Source organism: Monodelphis domestica, chromosome 5 (assembly GCF_027887165.1).
Source record: "Monodelphis domestica isolate mMonDom1 chromosome 5, mMonDom1.pri, whole genome shotgun sequence".
NCBI lineage: Eukaryota > Metazoa > Chordata > Mammalia > Didelphimorphia > Didelphidae > Monodelphis > Monodelphis domestica.
Window position 1 is genome coordinate 107,910,881 of NC_077231.1, and position 19,712 is coordinate 107,930,592.

Sequence of the window (19,712 nt, forward strand, 5' to 3'; positions counted from 1 at the left end):
TACACCAAAGTTCAGAGACATAGACAAGCATGGCAATATTCGAATTACAGAGTTAAATTAATTATATACTTTAACAATCCAGGCAGTACATAATAGTGATTCACAGATTTATCTATATTCTTTTTTCCTTGACAGTCAAGTTTACATTTGAAAAATATGCAATAAAATAAAAAATAACAACAACAAAGTTTACTCCTCACCTATACAAAACTTGAAAGAGATTACTCTTTGCAAATCTCCAGAGATGTCACTTTTGTCCATGTCAAATGGGACTGAAGGCATGAAAATATTTTGTTTGATGGTTTTTCTCAGCAAGGCTTGAGTATGGCTTTCAACTACACTGTGGTTTCTTTCATCAAAGTCCAAGAACTCTATAAGAGGAAAAAAATTGCATATTTTTGAGAATTATTTTCTTCCCCTATATTCTAACTTTGATTTGAGCTCTCCTTGAAGGAATAACACAATTTCTAGAATCTGCAGCATAATGAATGAACCTTTCATTGCGTTTCACCCCACATTTATCTGTGCTCTCATTATAAATATGTTCTAATTTAGTGGAAACCCTAGGATTGACCCTTGGGGGAAGGAATTATCTCTTTGTTTCTATATTGTCCAGGATTTAACAAAATCTTTCATTCATAGTAGGTGATTAATAAATATTATGGTAGTAGTCTCTCTGTAACTGAGGATGATGATTGTCTTTGTGTGTTTTCATCTGTGATGTAGATGAGTGTGCACAAAGACACTTGTGTGTGAAGGAGATTTAAGTGGAAAAGTCAATGCACAGAGACAGTCCCACTCTCTCGGCATTGGAAACCTGGGTCCATTGGCACAAAAAATCGTTACACCTGGAGACTTCCTCAGCTGCATTGGATGGCCGTGTTGTCCTTTGTGCTCCAACACGCCCTAAGCACTCCACAGTGCTTTGCTGCGTCGCCATCTCAGTCGTTGAACGTTCTTATTGGTTTCTTCCATCTGTTCAGCCGAAGCAGTCTTCACATGCTTCACAATAAATATTAGTTGAATAAATTATTCACAGAACTTTAGAATTAAACAAAACAATCCCTGCCCTTGAGGAGTTCACATTCTATCAGGGCAGACAATATTCATGTACAAATATGTAATATTTTTCTAGAATATTTCCTCAACTTTCATTTATACTCACAGTTTGGGTGCTTAGAGGGCAGCTGTGATCTTGAGTTCCAAGGAGTAATCTGTGGATGACTGCTCTTAAAATTATAGTTAATAAGGCCTCAGCTGTGTGTTTTCCACTAATAATGAGCCAATGGAACAATTAACTCATAGCAAAGGATTTTGCTAAGATAGCTTATTAAGAACAGTAACTATATCACCTTTGTAAACATGGGGTACACTCTCCCACAAATGCATTTTAATGTGTCAAAACAGAAAAGAGGAGAAGGGAAGATGGCAAGTTAATTTTTAACAAACTGTGGAGATCTATTTATCCTTTAGTCTGTCATTACAGTGTGTGTATTTCTACAACATTTTTTGCATAATTTATTAACTTGTTCACTTTTTAAAGTGAGGAATAGCTCTCGTACCAATATGGATTTTGGTTTTCACAGAACTATTTGTCAAAAAGATATTAAGCAGCATTTAGTTCTGATATGTAACATGGCACTGTTCCTTAATGCACAGTTTATATGTGTGTGTGTGTGTGTGTGTGTGTGTGTGTGTGTGTGTGTGTGAAGTTCCTTAAAGGTACCTATAAGAGTAGTAACTTCTCTTATAGTTAAAAAAAATATATATATATGTATATATATAATTTTGCATGCCTTTGTGGACAATAAAGATTGTGTTTCAGAATTTAGCCCATAAAAATGTGTTTATTTTGCATGGGCAAATAATAGAAATGAAAAAACTATCTTCAAACTATTTTGTACCAATTACAATTTGTTATAGCTAGTAATATAACATCTGGAACAAAGGTTCTAGTTGATATTTCATTTCTTTTAAAAATAAAGTTTTCTTTTAAAAAATCATTATATGATGGGACAAGACAATATCTATTCAAAGAGTGTACATAATAATTATTCTTTCCCTTCCTTCTTCCTTCCTCCTTCCTTCCTTCCTTCCTTCTTTTCTTCCTTCCTTCCTTCCTTCCTTCCTTCCTTCCTTCCTTCCTTCCTTCCTTCCTTCCTTCCTTCCTTCCTACCTTCCTTCCTTCCTTCCTTCCTTCCTTCCTTCGCTCCTTTCTCAATTTGCACTCACAGCTCAACAGTTCTGAGAAGTGGATAGAATTTTTTCCAAAATGGAATTGTCTTGGATCATTGTATTGATCAGAGTAGCCAAGTCTTTTACAGTTAATCATCATTACAACAATGCTATTACTATGCACAATGATCTCCCTGTTCTCACTTCATTCTGGGTCAGTTCATATAGGTCTTGCCATGTTTTTCTGAAACCACCCCCTCATTATATCTTATAGCACACTAGTATGCCATCACAGTCATATACCACAACTTGTTCAGTCATTCCCCAACTGATGAACATCCCCATGGTTTCCAATTCTTTGTCATCACTAAAAGCTGTTATGAATATTTTTGCACATTAATGTCTCTTCCCTTTTTCTTTGATCTCCTTGGGATATAGACATAATAGTGTCATTGCTGGGTCAGAATGAATGCACAAGTTTATAGCCCTTTGGAAATTGTTCCAAATTGTTTTTCAGAATGTTTAAACTTAAACAAAGTTTACAACTTCACCAAACAGTTCATTAGTATGCCAACTTTCCATCATCCTCTCCAGCATTTGCCATTTCTGAAAGGTATGAAGTGGTACCTTAGAGTTGTTTTAATTTTCAAAATTATTACACACCTCATGCCCATGAGGTGAGCATGGATGGAATTGGTGAAAATGAGAGAAAAAAAAAAGAGATCTGAGCTCTTCAGATTTCCATCCCCAAGACAAAGTATGTGCCATTCCAATTTCTTTTCAGGTCATTGAAGGGAGAAAAAGAGTCTGAAAAAATAGTCAACAAGTAGAGGACCTAGCAATCTTTAGTATGTCCCTATCCTCAGGTTACAACACTAGAGACTTTGAGGAATTTCCCTTCAGGTGAGATCTGAGTCTCTCTGTGTTATCTCACTCTCAAAGAAATAGTTCATTCAATCTGTATCATCTAGCATGAAGTCTCATATGTATATATTTTTTTTTATTTCTGCTTTGCTACTGACATGGAAAAACAAACTTATTTGCTCTTTACTATGTTCGTTCTTGGTGGAACTGGCATTTGGTAAGAAGGGAGCCAAGATATTATACATAGAGATTATAGTGTGGGTTGTTTCTTCTACATTAACTGATAATAATCAGGAGCATAGAATAGCTTCAACCTAAAAATAGACTAAATATTTAAGGAAGCAGACAGATATAATTCTAGCATAATACACTCTTTCTGGGTCAATTTGGTGGCTCAGAGGATGGCATACCCAGCCTGAAGTAAGCAAGGCTCATCCTCCTGAGTTCAAATCTGGCCAGAGCTGAGTGGCTTTGGGCAAATCACAATCCTGTTTGCCCCCATTCCTCATCTATAAAATGAGCTGGAGGAAGAAATGCCAAACCATTCCAGCATCTTTGCCAAGAAAATCTCAAATGGAGTCATGAAGAGTCAGACACAACTGAAATCAATGAACAACAAAAACTTCCCCTCTCTCCCCTAGGCTGAGGTCAATCTCTGGCCTCAGTGCTTTCTCCCCTGGCAGCAGAATAAAAGACTTCCTTAGAGAAGGGCTGGGGAGGAAATACTAGAAATACCTATTCTTTCCTCCTTGTGAGCCACATTTATACATTTCTATGGGGCACACTAACCTATAGGGACAAAAATAAACCAACAGCCTTCCCTGCCACATAAACAGCCCTGTATATGTTTTAGATGCCTTCTTCCTGTGGAAACTGAGTGAATCACACCAACTCCATTCTGTGACTCAAAACTAGCTTAGTTCCCTTTCTTTTCAATTATGGGTCTAGCCCAATTTCTGTTTGATGAGAAAACTTTATTGAATTATGGGAATTATGAGAAAACTTTATTGCATTGTTTGAATCTCGCCCTGCATGGCTGTACCACCTCTGTTTCCTAGAGGCCCTTATCTAAGGACCTAAGATATGTTGAAAAGAAGAAACCCAGTGGGATCCAAAGACTGATGTTAGGAATTTTCTCCATACATCTCAAGCAACCCATATATCTTCTCTGAAAACTGGCTCTGTGTTGGTCAATCAATTATTTCCATGATCCTTGGATTGTTTGCAGACACTTAGGGGGAATGAGATATCTCTTTTTCTGAATTCAGGGAATTATACCTGTTCAGTCTCCCTCTCCCAACTTGGAAATTCCCTAATCTTTCCTCCAATTAGAAATCAGATTACCTAATTCTGTATCCTGGTTAATTGTTTTCTTTTTATTAGTTGGTCTTAATTGATTAATTGTGTTTAATACACAAAACTATGTCTTGTTCTATATTCAAGGCCTTTGGACTGACTGATTTATTATACTAATTGACTCATTTATTATCCCCATTTAGTTAATAAGTCATACAGCTTGGATTATTTCCTTAGTAATTATTAATTATGCACCACATCCTTAGTGATTTTTTTTTGTTCAGTTGTGTCTGACTCTTTGTGAGCCCATTTAGGATTTTCTTAGCAAAGATATTAGAATGGTTTGCCATTTTCTTCTCTAATTTATTTTATACATGAGGTTTTGAAGCAAATGGGATTAAGTGACTTGCTCAGGGTCATGCAGCTAGTAAGTGTCTGAGACCAGATTTGAATTCAAGAAAATGTCTTTTTCTGACTCTAGACTTAGGGTTTTATCCATTGTGCTACTTAGCTGAGCAACTAGGGAAACTACATTTTGCTAAAAAGGGACTCAAAAGGAAAACCATCCACATCATTGACCATATCAATAACCAAACTAACAGAAATCACATGACTACCTCAATAGATGCAGAAAAAGCCTTTAATAAAATACAACACCCATTCCTATTAAAAACACTAGAAAATATAGGAATAGAAGGGCCTTTCCTCACAATAATAAACAGTATTTATTTTAAAATTTAAAATAGTTTCCCATGGTTACATGATTCATGATTCCCATGCCTCACTCTTTCTCCCCCCCTCCCAAAGCTGATAAGCAGTTCTGCTGGGTTATACATGTATCATTGATAAACAGTATTTATTTAAAACCATCAGCAAATATCATCTGAAATGGGGATAAGTTAGGAGCCTTCCCAATAAGATCAGGAGTGAAGCAAGGATGCCCATTATCACCTCTATTATTTAATATTATACTAGAAATGTTAGCTGTAGCAATTAGAGAAGAAAAAGAAATTGAAGGGATTAAAGTAGGCAGTGAAGAAATTAAACACTCACTCTTTGCAGATGATATGATGGTGTACTTAGAGAACCTGAGAAAATCAACTAAAAATCTATTGGAAATAATTAATAATTTCAGCAGAGTTACAGGATACAAAATAAATCCACATAAATCAGCATTTCTATTTACTTCCAAAGTAAATAGAAACAAATAAACTTTTAAAATAAACAATTTTTCTTTTTAGAGATGGAATAGAAAGAGGAAGAAGAGAGAAAGGCTCTGATCCTTGCGTTTATGATGACTGAAATGATGGAAAGCCAAGTAGTCAACAATTTCAAATCTACATTAGCATGAAAATTGAGCAATTAGGGAAATTGGGTCTCTGTCTTGGTTTGGGTTAGAATTTAGAAGGGCTTTTTGTCCCTCTACCAAGACACTCCTGTTTGAGTGTCTGATTTATTCCTGGGAGGAGAGGAGAAAGGAGTTCATACGCAGGTGCATGTGCCTGTGTCTGAAATAGCACAGAGACATGGGAGATACAGTACTTTCTTCACTAGTTGAGAATAATTCACGACCTATGATTTCAGAGCTGTTGAGGTCAGGGAACAATAGATTAAATAAGGAACTGGCCTGTTCCTCATAAAAATTATTTGCTTATTTAAAGTTTCTATCACTTTAATTCACAAAAATAGAAAACTCATTCTTCTTCAATGCAGATATGGAGGAGAAGAAGGGGAGGAGAGAGCATCGCCGTTCCACAAAAAAAAGGGACCAGTCGAAATTTTGGGAAGCAACTAAATACAAGCCTGGGGTTGGGAATCAGAAAGGGCTCTGGGCTCCACCTTCAAAATTCCTGGAGAAATTAGGGGGTAATTCCAGGGTATAAACCAAAGTTTAGAAGTAATTGAGCCAGCTCCTTTGTGTGCTGTCTTCCCCCCTTTAAAAATGTAAGCTCCTTGAACACAAGAACTGTCTTTTTGCTTTGTGTCTGTATTTCCAGCACTCAGCATAATGTTAGGCATACAGTAGGCACTTAATAAATGCTTGTTGCTTTGCTTTATTGCTTGTTGCCAGGATACCTAAAAGGAAGATGCATCCAATTACCCGAGTGACTTTGCAATGTAGGAGGACTTCTTTGCAGACCCAATCTCATAAAATTCTTGTATATCTGAGAACAGGAAGCTTTCTTTGGGAGGCTTAAAATATGGTGACAGGTGCTGGTAGACACAGAAGAAAATTCATCTCTGGGAAATTCTGCTGGCTGGAGGGTCATAAGAGCACATTCCACCTTCAAGTTCCAAAGTCTCTCTGTCACCTAACCTAGGAGCCTGTAGCTTGTGGTTCTATTTTGCATGTGTACCTAAAACCAGTATTACATACTTTGGAGAGATTTCCCAATTCTATAAAAGATACAGCTTCCTCCTCTTGCCAGCCCAGCATCCTTTCCTCTTGTGGCATTGCCTTCTTTCTTGAGGAAATGAAAGCATTGTAATCAGTAGCTGTGGCTATTATATAGGGGATATATATAGGGGTTAGAACAAGAATACAACAAAGTGGAAAAGTGATTTGCTGAGGGACTCAGGCAAACATGGCATATGGTACCTGCCTCCTTTTTGATTCTGGACAATTCCAATTCATTGTCCCTCTTTAGTATCTGTGAAAGAACTACATATCGATGGACTAACTCAATGGACTGAAAAATAGGTAATTTACTGAGGCAACTTGGTCCCCCCCCCTAGTATTTTGGTATGTATATGTATGTACATATACATATATGCACACACATATAAGTTCTCATTAAAACACAACTAGTGGGGAAAATATATTTTTTATGCAACTAAAGTAGGCTGGATGTTTTGGATAGCTCGAGTATTCTACATTGCTTGTGCACAAAGATGCACACTCTTGTATACAAACGGGTATCTCTCTCTTGGGCATATATTAGAGCCTTTGCCCAGACATTGGCCTCTGTCAAATACTCAAAAACTAACTGGGTTTTCTAGTAAACAAAACTAAAAGTGATTTTATGAAGACTGATTGTATGATTACAAAACAAAGCTGAATTGATTATTTCTGTCAGTTTGTGCTAATTAAGACAGAGAGGACTGGGAGTTAACAAATCCTAAAGTTCCATCTGCATGCTACCCTATGCTTGCTTTCTTTCTTTCTTTCTTTCTTTCTTTCTTTCTTTCTTTCTTTCTTTCTTTCTTTCTTTCTTTCTTTCTTTCTTTCTTTCTTTCTTTCTTTCTTTCTTTCTTTCTTTCTTTCTTTCTTTCTTCCTTCCTTTCTTTCTTTCTTTCTTTCTTTCTTTCTTTCTTTCTTTCTTTCTTTCTTTCTTTCTTTCTTTCTTTCTTTCTTTCTTTCTTTCTCTCTCTCTCTCTCTCTCTCTCTTTCTTTCCTTTCTTTCTTTCTTTCCTTTCTTTCTTTCTTTCTTTCTTTCTTTCTTTCTTTCTTTCTTTCTTTCTTTCTTTCTTTCTTTCTTTCTTTCTTTCTTTCTTTCTTTCTTTCTTTCTTTCTTTCTTTCTTTCTTTCTTTCTTTCTTTCTTTCTTTCTTTCTTTCTTTCTTTCTTTCTTTCTTTCTTTCTTTCTTTCTTTCCCTCTCTTTCTTTCTTCCTTCCTTCCTTCCTTCCTTCCTTCCTTTCTTTCTTTCTTTCCTTCTTTCTTAATTTATTTATTCATTCATTTGTTCAGTTATTTATTTATTTGTTCATTCTTTCATTCATTCATTTATTTATTTTATTTTATGTTATTTTTGAAATATTTGTTTATTTAATTAATTTAGAATCTTTTTCCATGGTTACAAGATTCATGTTCTTTCCCTCCTATGCCCCCACCTCCTCCCAGATCTGACATACAATTCCGCTGGGTTTTACATGTGTCATTGATCAAGACCTATTTTGATATTGATATTTGTACCAGGGTGATCACTTAGAGTCTGCATCCCCAGTCATGCTACCCTGTTTTAAGATCTAGCTATGATCCATGAACAGGCTGTGTAAGTTTGCAGTGAGGATCCCGGTATTCTCCCACCAGTATTTCCTTCCATCTGGGAAAGTCACTCCTCGTGCCTGTGGAAGCTAGAAAACCCGAATCTCTTTCTTTTCCCAAGCTCTCAACAACTCCACACCTTACACAAGGAGAAGCATTGAGCAACCAATTTCTACCAAGGAGAATCTTATGCATACGAGCTTTAAGCCCCTGATTCTACTGGCATATGTTCTTTTGATTCTATATTAAATGTTGCTTCTGTTGCAAGCATTTGTAAAATGCTTCAGCATTGATATGCAGAAACCGATTTACAACCACTATATGTCTCCCAGGGGCAGGGAGGTGTCTAGAAAGGTCAAGAAGGTCTAGTGAGAGTGTGAGAATAGTGCTATTGAGTGCCCAGGGAGCTAGTCCATAAGTACATGGTTCTTTCACACATATTGAAGAAGAACAATGAACTGGACCCAGAAGTAAGCAGGAGGAGGAGAATGAATACTAATACATTTGGGAAATTGCAGTGGACCTTTCAACTATCATTAGTTTCTCTTTGAGAAAAAATAACAACAATAGTATGTTTTTAACATAAATATAGTTTCAGTGATGGAAACAGTAGTGAACCATGGAAACATAACCTGTCAAGAAATAAATTACAGTTCAGCCAAGGGGAAATTGGGAGACATGTGGCCATTCATCTCTCAGTTGTGTCCAATTCTTCATGATCTCATTTGGGGTTTTCTTGGCAAAGATACTCGAGTGGTTTGCTGGTTCCTTCTTCAACTCATTTTACAGATAAAGAAGCTGAGGCAAAAAAAAAAAGGTTAAGTGATTTGGCCAGTCGCACAGCTAGTAAGAATCTGAAGCTAGATTTGAACTCAGAAGAGGAAATTTCCTGCCAGGGCTGGCACTCTATCCACTGTGCTCCCTAACTGCCCCTGGGAGACATATAATGGTTGTAAATACAGTATTGATTCTAAGATGGAAGGTAAGGGTTTAAAAAAAAAAGGACATTTACCAGTGGAATCAGGGGCTTAAAACTCATATGCCTAAGATTCTCCTTTTTGGTGGAAATTGGTTGCTCAATACTTCAGTTGTTGAAATCTTAGGAGAAGAGAGAGATTCTGGTTTTCTGGCTTCCAGCTTCAAGAGAAAAGATACATCAGTTCCAGATTCCCCTTAGGGATAGGACCTGGAAGGAAAAGAAAAAACTCGATTAAAATCAACAAGCAAATTTTATTCAGTGTTTCTTATGTGTCAAGTACCAGTTTAAGATTGGGAATAGAAGCCAGAAGAAAAACCGTCCCTGCCTACAAGAAGTTTACATTCTCATGGGAGAAGTCAATTAACAAAAGGGAGCCGAAACATGATGGTGGTGGTGGTGAAGGGAGAGAAAGTCCTGTGGAGGTGGCAACAGGGCAGTGTGGAGAGGAAGAAAAACATAGATGGCCTGGGCCTCCTTTTTAAATGGGAGGTTCTCGAGCTCTCTTTAGGAGAGACACCAGGAGAGGAGGGTATTTCTAATGTGAGACGTTGTCTAGGAGTGGAAGGAGTTTCCAGGATGAAAAAGATTTTCATGGCACGCTAGGGAAAATCTTGTTAAGATGAGTTACCAGTACAGCCCGGAGAGGAATGACATGCTGAGGAGCTGGCACCTTAATCACTTATCCTTAGTTTATCACAGCTTAAAGACTGGTGAATCAGGGACTCTCCCTTCCTCCCTCTGTCTCTCTCTGTCTCTTTCTCTCTGTCTGTCTGTCTGTCTGTCTGTCTGTCTGTCTGTCTGTCTGTCTCCAGATCCAGTAGTACCATAGATGACATTGGGAGGAGGCAGTTATGGATTTCCAGGGCTAGACAGAGATGTAGAACACCAGCCAGCAGCAGTGTAGTAGTAACCTGGGCAGAGTTATTTAGGAATTATAGGACCAACTTCATGGACCCAGGAGAGTAGCTCCTAGATCATCCTGAAGTTTTAGAACAAATTTTCTGGGCTGAGAGTTCTTGGACTATAAGGGAGCTAAAGATGAGAAGTGGCAAGGGATAGAACCAAGATGTAGAGGGGAAAATCAGGACCTCATGCTTTATTGTTGTATAGGAATTGCATGAACCTGTGCTTAGTGTAGTACCTGGCACATAGTAGGTATTTAATGAATGCTTATTGACTGAGTGATGAACTGTGTAGGTCTAGGGAGAGGGATTCATCCCAATTAATCCCAAATTCTTCCCCCTTGTAGCTGGATCTCAATGCATAGTGAGTCTGGATGACTGTTTAAGTCATAGGAACATAAAGGTTCACCATATAGGAAGCTTGATTATTTTGTGGGTTTTGTTAGGTTAAATAAAACTGATCTTATATTGTATGTTTTATTATCTTGATTGCTGTTTAGGAGCTGAGAACCTCCTTTCTCCCTTTCTGAGTCTTAGACATGAACCAGTTACATTGTGTGAATCAAAGAGATCACTACTTAGCAGTTCCCAAGAACGAACTTGGTCCATGTAAACTCAGGGTTCTGGGACACCAGGTACAAGTGTATGCAACATAATAATATAATTCTTTACAAATATTTATTAAACATTGATTATGCTTAGAGTGCTGGAATAGGTGCTGAGAGGGACACAAAGTTCAGGTAAGACTTGATTCCTATACTTACTATCTAATAGGGAAATGAGACGCCTGCAGATATAGTTATAATATTTAATTCTGCAAGATAATGACATTAATCTGTTACCCCCAACGTACTATAGATGTTGTTCTTTAAAGATATAAAAAACAATTTTCTCCTTACAATTCTTGGAAGCAGAGAAAACAAGTGTGAGATGTGTCCAAGTAAAATGTGTATGTCCAAATGGATTGTCTAAATGAATCTTATAAGAGACACTAATAGATATTTCTGGAATCTTGTTACCCCTCTCTAAGGGAGACTATCATTCCTGCCCTGAGGAAAGCAGAGGAAGGGCCAGGAGACCAGAAACCCGTTCATCCAGTCTCTGAGAATTTTGCTGAACTAGAATGATATTTATCTTCTCCCTTCCTCCAACTCCCAAATTGTTGGTCTGGGGTGCACACTTTTTAGTTTCAAACAAGAGTTGTTCTCTTAAACTAAAAAATTCTGTCTCTTCCAATCAAATGTTTGTCACCCAAAAGACATAAGCAATAAATTGTTTGTTAATCCATTTAGCTAAACAAATGACAAACACACACCAGAGAAGTTATACTTATTAGAATATATCAGAAAACAGAATGAATGAGTTAATATTTACAAAATGCTTAGCATGGGACCTGTCACATGGTAGATTCTGATAAATGCTTATTCTTTTCCCTCTCCCTTCCCACTGGGGGTGGGAACCCCCATCTCAACCCAGAGAAAATTCCCCAAGACTCAGAAGGAAAGCTAGAAGTCTGTTACATGTGGAGAAATTGTCTTCCTCTACACACCTATAGCTTATAAAATCTTTCTTTCTCTCATTATGTCTGGAATTGGCTCTTGAAGAGAAATTGGCACCTCATGTTCTCTAGAAGATGTAATGTCCCTCCTCTTCCTCAATGTATTTGCATCAACTCTACCCCTCACCCAGACACGTAGCAGTAGTGTTGTTCTACAAACTAGGAATCTCTTTCTGAATATACAAAATGCCCAAGGTTTTGATGTAAATTGATTGAGCACTTATTATTATAATTTTAACATTTATCTTATACCTCAGAATCCATATTAAGTATTGGTTCCAAGGCAGAAGAATAGTAAGGGCAAGGCAATGGGGATTAAGTGACTATCCCATGGTCACATAGCTAGGAAGTATCTGAGGTCAGATTTGAACTCAGATCCTCTTAGTCTCCAGATTTGGCTCCACCTAGTTGTCCCTGATGTATCAATTATTAAGCCTTTATTATTTCCTAGGCAATATACTACTAAGTATTGGGAAAACCAATATAAGTAAAGTAAGACAATCCTTTCTCTGAAGGAACTTAAATTCTAATGAAGAAGAAAACAGTGGTGTATTGGTGGTGGTGGTGGTGGTTTGGGTAGGGCGGAATGGAGATATTTGGAATGAGCCTATACTGGCAAGATAAGGGAAAACTTAGTATCATATCTAAGGTACCCAGAATGAGAATGTAGGGTTCCAGCCATCATTTTTGAGTGAGTAGATGTCATGGTGACGAGATAGTCTGGAAGAGAGAAGAATTTGAGTTGAATAAGAAGAAGGAAATTGCATGGGGGAATTTGATGAAATTAGAACTTGGGTAGAAGGCAAGAAGTTGAGTCTGGGGAGGAATTTGGGAGAAATGGGAAAATTTGAAGAACGATGTCCAGATCGAGCTTCTCTATCTGAATTCTGTAAGAGAAGTTTGAAGGAAATTGGGAGAATTAAAATCAATAGGCAATATCTCAAGTAATATATTTATAAGATTTATTAAAATAAAAAAACCTAGAGTTAAAAGGAAACTAACTCCAGCTGTGGTCTTGATAAAGAAGGGAGGAGTTACAGAAAATTTATGCAAATATGACCACACAATATGGTGGAGAGAGGAGAGGAATTCTGGGAAATATTGAAGGACTTCTGTGGGATGAAGTCCAAGGGTTCAAAATTCTAACCATACAAAATATAGGATTGATAAGATTCCTTTGAAAGAGGGGGACCTTACACTGTATCATCACATGATTCCAACATCCTCCTGATTTCAATCTATAAATAAATTCTTCACAAAGCTGACAAATTGATATTCCATTCTTTCAAGTCTTTCCTTATCTTTCTCAGTGGTGTTCAGTGGTGACTCCTGGTCCCTGCTCTTATTCTGATTGGCAAGGAAAATGTAACCCGATCTATTTTTTTTCCTCCAATCTGACCAATTTGCCCCTCAGGTAGCTTAGTAGTCCTCCATTAATTTGTGCTAGGCTTTGTGCCAACACTGGATAACAGCTTTAGCCCAACTGTAGTTGAATATTCTCCAACTCAAGAGATCAACCGGCCTCAGCCTTTCCTATAAGCAGGTATTGCAGGTGTGTGCCAACATGCTTGGTCCAAACTGATATTCCTAAACCCAAGTCTGACCATCCAAATGATGCAACCTAGACAAGAAAAGAATGAGTGATAAAACAGGGACCCAGAACATCTTAACTGCACTAAAGAAGTGCTTTCTAGGGCATTCATAAGCACAGTTGTGATTGTTTCAGATCTAACTTGTGTCTGTGGTAAGGAGGAAGGTGAAGGAAGGTGTTTCTTAAATATAAGACTTTCCAGAATCACTTAAAAAAAGAAGTTTCAACCCTTCAAGAATATTCATCCTAATGCTCATTACTCTTGTTATACAGACATTTATACATTCATATATATTATATATGTGTATACACACATACAGATAGATATAGCATTTGTTTACAAAGTGTCTTCCTTACAACTATCCTATGAAGCAGTAAGTGCAAGTATATTACACTCATCTTTTAAAAAATTGCTGAATTTAAATGTCAAACATTGCACAACTAGTAAATGGTAGAACCAAGAATCACCAGTTTTCAGATTATTTATGATATGATACTATTTCCTGCTAAGCTCCAGCATTGGATTACTTCCATCATTCACTGGTTTCATTCTTATTCACGTGTTTATTAATGAAGCTAGAGAAAATCATGAAACCATGTTGACTGAGTCCACTACAAATTTATGCCTCTGCATAAAAACACTGGCCTCTGCACTGCAACAAGGCAATCCTATTATATCTTCCTAACCACTTCACTATCTCACTACAGTGGTTCTTTCAATCCTTTTTATCCCTTCTCAAACCTCCCATAGCTCTCTCCTCCAACTCATTTAGCTGAAAAATGTGTTTGATAATTTCTTTTTTTTAACACTATTAAGATATTGTTACCAATAGCATACCATGCTAAATCATGAGAATTATTGCTTTCATTTAATTTTTTCAAGGGAATTTGAAAAATATAATAGATTTCCCCAACCAGACTCTAAGTATTCAAGTATGTGTTTGAGATTTCAAAGGATAATTGAGGCCATGTGCTGGGAACTCCCTCTTTTCCCCTTTCTCATTTCATATTACTTCGATACCCTTTCCCGGTATCTCTTTCACCTCTTTCTCACCTGAAGAGGAGGTTCTTCGTGCCAATACAAAGACCTCTACATGCAGAAATGATCCCATTCTGTGCCATCTTCTTCTGTATATTGGCTCATGTATCATTCTCACTCTCATTAATTTTCAATCTCTCTGTCTACTAATTGCTTTCCTATTGCCTATGTTTATGTCTCCTCCATCCTCAAAAAAACCCTCCCTTGATTTATCTATTCCTGCTAGCTATTTTCCTTTATTGTTCCTGCTTTTGTAGTGTAACTTTTTTTAACCCTTACCTTCTGTCTTAGAATTGTGGGTTTTAAAATTAATCATCAAATACTAAATATTTTATTTTATAAAGTTTTGTTAATAACTAAAACAAAAGAACTGCCTGACTTCAGCCTGGTTGAAGGTCCAAGAGAGGAAGAGGGAGGAGTTACAGTCACTTAAATACAACCACACAAAATGCGGGGAAACAGGAAAAGAGAATTTTGGGAAATGCTAAAGGACTTCTGGGGGATGACGTCCAAAGGCTCAAAATCTCCATTTATACAGAATCAACATTACATACTGGTTCCAAAGTAGAAGAATGGAATAAGTTATGCAACTGGGGTTAAGTAACTTGCTCAGAGCCACACAGCTAAGAAGTGTCAGAAGCCAGATTTGAACCCAGGTTATCCATTGGGCTCCTCTAGCTGCCCCTGTAGCTGAACTCTAAGAAGGTTGCCTGTAAGGAATGTCTCCATTTCCTTTCCATTCCCACTGTCTTTAATCCTCTGTCGCCTGGCTTCCAACTTCATCATTCACTGAAATAGCTCTCTCCAACGCTAACTCTGTCCAAAGTGATCTCTGAATTGCCAGGTCTAATGACCTTTTCTCAGCCCTCGTTCTTCTGAACCTTTCTCCAGTCTTCAACACTATGGGTCACCCTCCTCTCTAGGTTTTTGCCATAGTTTTATACTAGTTCTCCTCCTATCTAACTGACCACGGGACCAAGAGACTTGGTCTCTTTTGAGCAATCCTCACCCTGGATGCCTTCATTGCCTCCCTGTTTAATCTATGGAAAATCCAATCCTTCCTCTAACTCTTTCCTTGTCCGGCAATGAGTTTATACTTTGTTCTGTATTAAGGAAAAAATAAAAATATTTAGATGTTTACCTCTTGTTTCTTCCCCTTAAATATCCCATAATGACAGTTCCTACAGAAGTTGCCTTAACCTGTACGCCTGCCATTTGCCAGGTTTTTTAGCCTGGTCTGTCCGTGAAATTCCACCCGTCCTGCTCTTCTGCTTGCACTCCATCTTCATTTGTTCTCTACGTCCTACTTCTGTCTGTCCCGTCTCTTTCCGGTCTTAGCTTTCTCCTTCCATCGCATTTCATTTCACACAAGCACCTGACGAGGTCACTGCGAAAGCATGTATGAATTCAGTAAACTGGCTTAAAAATAGCGTCTGCCTAAGCCTTGTGGGGACTCTCTGTCTCCCTGACCCATCCTCAGCCATGTTGGTCACTGGGGCTCAGCTGTCCTGGAGGAAACGCTGTCAGTCACGAGTCATGGACAACGCCTATTTTTAGACAGTTTGGTTCCTCTCTTTCTTGGCTTCTCAGCACAGCCCATCTCTCAGTCACCACTGGACAGTTCTCCTATCACGACAATCATCCTATAATCCTGGATTGGGGGGGGGGGGGGGCAGGGATTTTTTGCTTTAGGCTTTGAAGCTTCTCTGAACTGGCGAACCGGCTACTATTTCTGGTAGGGGAAACTTCAAAAGTAATAGGATATCAACTAGCCTATGAGCACAGCTACAACTTGAATAGTTCGGAGCAATGTGGGTCTCCATATGGGGAAAACATGATTTACTTCTTCCCTACTGAGGTCACTCGCCTGTACTGTCACGTGGCCCAACTGCCTCCCAAGCACCTTTCCCTGGAGCCAGTGGCTGAGATTCGCTACCCTTCTGGACCTCACGTCCTCCCTCCCTTTTCCCCTGGCCTTGTTGGATCACCTCTTCTCCCAGCATGATAAAGTCAAGTCAGACAATCAGACTTATCCTCCATCCATTTTTTTATCTCATAGGTGAAACAGTTCGTCATCGCAGCTCTTGTCCATTGGGCCAAAGAAGCATACGTTGGGTTCTAGAAAAGTTCCTCTTTTTCTATGGTCAGGTGATTCCCCTCAGGGAAGTCTGGAGGTTGTTTCTTTGGAAAGAAAGCTTTCTAGCCTTATTTTTTTATGAACAACAGTGGTATAAGAGGCAGTGTGCCAAAGTAGATTCTGGACTGACTTTGGATCCAGGAAGTCTTTGGTTCAAGTCTTGCCTTTGACACATACTGGTTGCCTGATTGTTTATCACTTTATCTTTCCGTGCCAAATTCAAATAGAAATGGGAGGTCACAAATGTATATATAAGGATCCCTCTGGGTCAAATATTGACTTAGTTTTAAAGTGTAATATTTATCTACATTTTATTGTAACTTTTTTAATTAAAAAATTTATTTAATTAATTTAGAATATTTCCCCATGGTTACAAGAATCATATTCTTTCCTTCCCCTCCTTCCCTGCACCCCATAGCCAATAAGCAATTCCACTGGGTTATACATGTGTCATGATCAAGACCTATTTCCATATTATTAATATTTGCGCTAGAGAGACCATTTAGAGTCTGCCTCCCCAATCATATCCCCCTCAACCCATGTGATCAAGCAGTTGTTTTTCTTCTGTGTTTTCTACTCCCACAGTTCTTCCTCTGAACGTGGATAGTGTTCTTTCTCATAGATCCCTCAGAGTTGTTCAGGATCACTGAATTGCTGCTAGTAGTAGTCCATTACATTCGATTGTGCCACAGTGTATCAGTCTCTGTGTACAATGTTCTCCTGGTTCTGCTCCTTTAGCTCTGCATCAGTTCCAGGAGGTCATTCCAGTGTAACATTTTTGTTAAATATTTCCCAATTACATTTCAATCTGGTTTGACAGCACTCAGAAGTGTTGTGGGCTATGCACTGACATCTCTGCTCAAATCTAAGATTGCAAGTTGCAGAGAAGCTGCCAAATGACTTCATTAGAGGAAATTTGCTTCTCCAGAAGTTCTAAATATCTGTGACATCACAGGTCCAGTCCTTATACTTGACAGGAGTGCCTTGCTGCTGGTCTGGTAAACAGAGGGCCAGCAATTTCCTTATTTTGCTTGCCAGGCTATTCTTTCCCTGGGAAATAATTTCCTTTTTTACTATCCCCCTTTACCTCCTCCCACTGAGTAATTTCCTTTCAAACCAGACTTTAAGAATTGATGGATGATCAATTTGATGCCTGCCAGTCACTTTCCCATACTGTAACTTACTTGTTTTGATGACCAGAGGTATGTAGCACAGTAGATAATGTTAGGTCAGGAAAACTCAAGTTCAAATTTACCCTCAGATACTTACTAGTTATGTAACCCCAACATTTTTCAGCTCCAGTTTTATCACCTGTAAAATAGGGGTATTGATAGCACCTCTATCCCAGGGTTGTTGTGAGGATCAAATGAAATAATTTTTGTAAAGTACTTAGCACAGTGTCTGACACACAGTAGGTACTCAATAAATGCTTGTTTCCTTCCTTAGAGAGAAACTTTGGATAATTAAGAGCCTTCAGACTTGAATCTTGCTTTGGCAGATGTAGCCATTTAAAATCTTTGTCCCCTCCTGAGCTATTCTTAATTACCTCTCAATGCTATATTCGATTTTTGACAATTGTTTTTTTACATTCTAAAATTCATATTTCTCTCTCCTTCCTCCCCCCTGCCCCAGGATGATATAGATAATACCCATATCTTCACGTAATCCCTATTTCCATATTGCTCATGTCATGATAGAAGACATATATCACATATGTAATAGAAATCTCATGAAAGGAATATAGGAGAAGATGGCATGTTTTGATCTGCACTCAGATTCTAATAGTTCCTTCTTTGGCTACAGGTAGCATTTTCTTCATGCATCCATGGTGGTTATCTTGGAGACTTGCTTTGCTGAGAATGGTCTAGTCCTTTACCATTGATTGTTGTATAACATTTCTGTTCCAAATATAGTGTTTTCTGGTTTTGCTCGCTTCATTTTGCATCAGTTCATATAAGACTTTACAGGTTTTCTAAACTCATCCTGTCCATGATGTCTTATGGCATTAAAGTATTTCATTACAGCTATATTCCACAACTTGTTCATCCAGTCCCCAGGTGATGGACAATCCCTCAGTTTCCAAAACTTTGCTTCTACCAAAAAAAAAAAAAGAGCTTTTAAGAATATTTTGGTACAGGGACGTCCTTTTTAACTTATCTCTGATCTCTTTAGGCTATAGACCCAGTAGAGGTATGCTGGGTCAAAGGGTATGCCAATGCTACAATCAAGCAGTAGCACAGTTTGGCAGCTTGTTTTTTCAACAACTTTATTACATTTGCTGCTCAAAAAACAAACTTTTAAACAAACATGTATAATCCAAGGCTTGAAGGAAACCTAACTTTTAATGGGAATATACTTTCCCTTTTCAGGAGAGAAAGGGAAAAAGGAGAAAGAAATGAAAATCACTCCTTTAAATCTCCAAAGGGAGCAGATTTAGTAACTCAAGTTCCATTCCAAATATGGTTTATGGATGCTTTGTTTAAACCACCCTCATTCACAAAACCCATGGATGTTGATGTCCTTCTATATATGCTTAAAAAAAATCCTTTCCTTCTGTATTAGAATCAATACTGTGTACTGGTTCCAAGGCAGAAGAATATTTATAAGAGCTAGGCAATGAAGGTTAAGTGACTTGCCCAGGATCACACAGCTAGGAAACCTCAGGTCAGATTTGAACCCCAAACCTCTAATCTCTTGGCCTGGCTCTTAATCCACTGAGCTATCTAGTTGCCTCTATTCTGTTATACTCTGTATGGTGTACCAAGAAACTCCTTGATTTCTGCCTCTCCAGCTCCTGCCCTTTTAAAAATTGTTGTTTCTTGTTCCCTCACGTCCAAAAGATAGGGAGAGGTTAACTTGGGAGACAAGGGCAACACATCCTACCAATAGAAGTGGAAGCCTCCTTCCAAGTGTCTTGGGTCACTGTCCCTTGGGGCATAGCCAAAGGTCTGTTACCTATGTCTGAAAGTGTATGTCTCACCTCTCTTCCAATGGGCAGAAGCATCCATTGTCATTCACTTTCTTTTTAAAAATTTTTAATTTTTAAAATTTTAATGTTTTTAACTCATTCTTTCTGTCCTAGTTACAACTCTAAGACAGAAGAGTGGAATGGGTTAGGCAATCAGAGTTAAGTAACTTGCCCAACGTCACACAACTAGAAAGTATCTGAGGTCAGATTTGAATCCA

At 38.1% G+C, this 19,712-nt stretch overlaps 1 long non-coding RNA gene across 1 annotated transcript; it reads right to left on the minus strand.

Annotated features, from left to right (window-relative positions):
* Positions 1-5,020: 5,020 nt before the first annotated feature.
* LOC130454547 (uncharacterized) lies at positions 5,021-16,192 on the minus strand. Its single transcript, XR_008912168.1, has 3 exons — positions 15,531-16,192; positions 9,333-9,506; positions 5,021-9,118 (listed from the first exon to the last, which is right to left on the minus strand). It is a non-coding gene; the product is annotated as an uncharacterized LOC130454547 (long non-coding RNA).
* Positions 16,193-19,712: the final 3,520 nt, after the last annotated feature.